Source organism: Nansenia antarctica, assembly GCF_963989245.1.
Source record: "Nansenia antarctica genome assembly, contig: SCAFFOLD_262, whole genome shotgun sequence".
NCBI lineage: Eukaryota > Metazoa > Chordata > Actinopteri > Argentiniformes > Microstomatidae > Nansenia > Nansenia antarctica.
In genome coordinates this window covers 57,501-60,000 of record NW_027662731.1, presented here as the reverse complement: position 1 = coordinate 60,000, position 2,500 = coordinate 57,501, and the positions used below count along the sequence as shown (strand labels likewise).

Below are 2,500 nucleotides of genomic sequence, written 5' to 3'. Positions count from 1 at the left end.
CAGCCCTCAGTCTAACCCTCCAGGGAGACTGTCTAACCCTCCAGGGAGACTGTCTAACCCTCCAGGGAGACTGTCTAACCCTTAGTTACTCCAGGGAGACTGTCTAACCCTCAGTTCCTCCAGGGAGACTGTCTAACCCTCAGTTACTCCAGGGAGACTGTCTAACCCTCAGTTACTCCAGGGAGACTGTCTAACCCTCAGTTACTCCAGGGAGACTGTCTAACCCTCAGTTACTCCAGGGAGACTGTCTGACCCTCAGTTACTCCAGGGAGACTGTCTAACCCTCAGTTACTCCAGGGAGACTGTCTAACCCTCAGTTACTCCAGGGAGACTGTCTAGCCCTCAGTTACTCCAGGGAGACTGTCTAACCCTCAGTTACTCCAGGGAGACTGTCTAACCCTCAGTTACTCCAGGGAGACTGTCTGACCCTCAGTTACTCCAGGGAGACTGTCTAACCCTCAGTTACTCCAGGGAGACTGTCTAACCCTCAGTTACTCCAGGGAGACTGTCTAACCCTCAGTTACTCCAGGGAGACTGTCTGACCCTCAGTTACTCCAGGGAGACTGTCTAACCCTCAGTTACTCCAGGGAGACTGTCTAACCCTCAGTTACTCCAGGGAGACTGTCTAGCCCTCAGTTACTCCAGGGAGACTGTCTAACCCTCAGTTACTCCAGGGAGACTGTCTAACCCTCAGTTACTCCAGGGAGACTGTCTAACCCTCAGTTACTCCAGGGAGACTGTCTAACCCTCAGTTCCTCCAGGGAGACTGTCTAACCCTCAGTTACTCCAGGGAGACTGTCTAACCCTCAGTTACTCCAGGGAGACTGTCTAACCCTCAGTTCCTCCAGGGAGACTGTCTGACCCTCAGTTACTCCAGGGAGACTGTCTGACCCTCAGTTACTCCAGGGAGACTGTCTGACCCCCAGTTACTCCAGGGAGACTGTCTAACCCTCAGTTACTCCAGGGAGACTGTCTAACCCTCCAGGGAGACTGTCTAACTCTCCAGGGAGACTGTCTAACTCTCAGTCTAACTGTCTCTGCTAAATAGTTTACATTTTAACACAGTTCTGCACTGTTACTATGGAAACTGGAATGGGGTGAGACAGAGAATGATGGAGTGATAGATGGAGTGATAGATGGAGTGATAGATGGAGGGAGGTGATGGAGTGATATATGGAGGGAGGTGATGGAGGGAGGTGATGGAGTGATAGATGGAGTGATAGATGGAGTGATAGATGGAGTGATAGATGGAGGGAGGTGATGGAGTGATAGATGGAGGGAGGTGATGGAGTGATAGATGGAGTGATAGATGGAGTGATAGATGGAGTGATAGATGGAGGGAGGTGATGGAGTGATAGATGGAGGGAGGTGATGGAGTGATAGATGGAGTGATAGATGGAGGGAGGTGATGGAGTGATAAATGGAGGGGGGTGATGGAGTGATAGAGGGAGTGATAGATGGAGTGATAGATGGAGGGAGGTGATGGAGGGAGGTGATAGATGGAGTGATAGATGGAAGGAGGTGATGGAGTGATAGATGGAGTGATAGATGGAGTGATTGATGGAGTGATAGATGGAGGGAGGTGATGGAGGGAGGTGATAGATGGAGTGATAGATGGAGTGATAGATGGAGTGATAGATGGAGGGAGGTGATAGATGGAGTGGTAGATGGAAGGAGGTGATGGAGTGATAGATGGAGTGATAGATGGAGTGATAGATGGAGGGAGGTGATGGAGTGATAGATGGAGTGATAGATGGAGTGATAGATGGAGGGAGGTGATGGAGTGATAGATGGAGTGATAGATGGAGTGATAGATGGAGTGATAGATGGAGTGATTGATGGAGTGATAGATGGAGTGATAGATGGAGTGATAGATGGAGTGATAGATGGAGGGAGGTGATGGAGTGATAGATGGAGTGATAGATGGAGTGATAGATGGAGGGATAGATGGAGTGATAGATGGAGGGATAGATGGAGTGATAGATGGAGTGATATATGGAGTGATATATGGAGTGATAGATGGAGTGATAGATGGAGTGATAGATGGAGGGAGGTGATGGAGTGATAGATGGAGTGATAGAGGAGGGATAGATGGAGTGATATATGGAGGGATAGAGGGAGTGATAGATGGAGTGATAGATGGAGTGATAGATGGAGGGAGGTGATGGAGTGATAGATGGAGTGGAAGATGGAGTGATAGATGGAGGGAGGTGATGGAGTGATAGATGGAGGGATAGATGGAGTGATAGATGGAGGGAGGTGATGGAGTGATAGATGGAGTGATAGAGGGAGTGATAGATGGAGGGAGGTGATGGAGTGATAGATGGAGTGATAGAGGGAGTGATAGATGGAGTGATAGAGGGAGTGATAGCGTCTGCTAAATGCCAAATTAATTAATTAATTAAATTAGATGGAGTGATAGATGGAGGGAGGTGATGGAGTGATAGATGGAGTGGTAGATGGAGTGATGGATGGAGTGATAGATGGAGTGATAGATGGA

General features: G+C 48.9%; 1 protein-coding gene across 1 annotated transcript in view; it reads right to left on the bottom strand.

Moving 5' to 3' along the window:
* LOC308175500 (serine/threonine-protein kinase 10-like) overlaps window positions 1-2,500 on the bottom strand; it is a 38,636-nt gene that overhangs the window by 6,806 nt on the left and 29,330 nt on the right.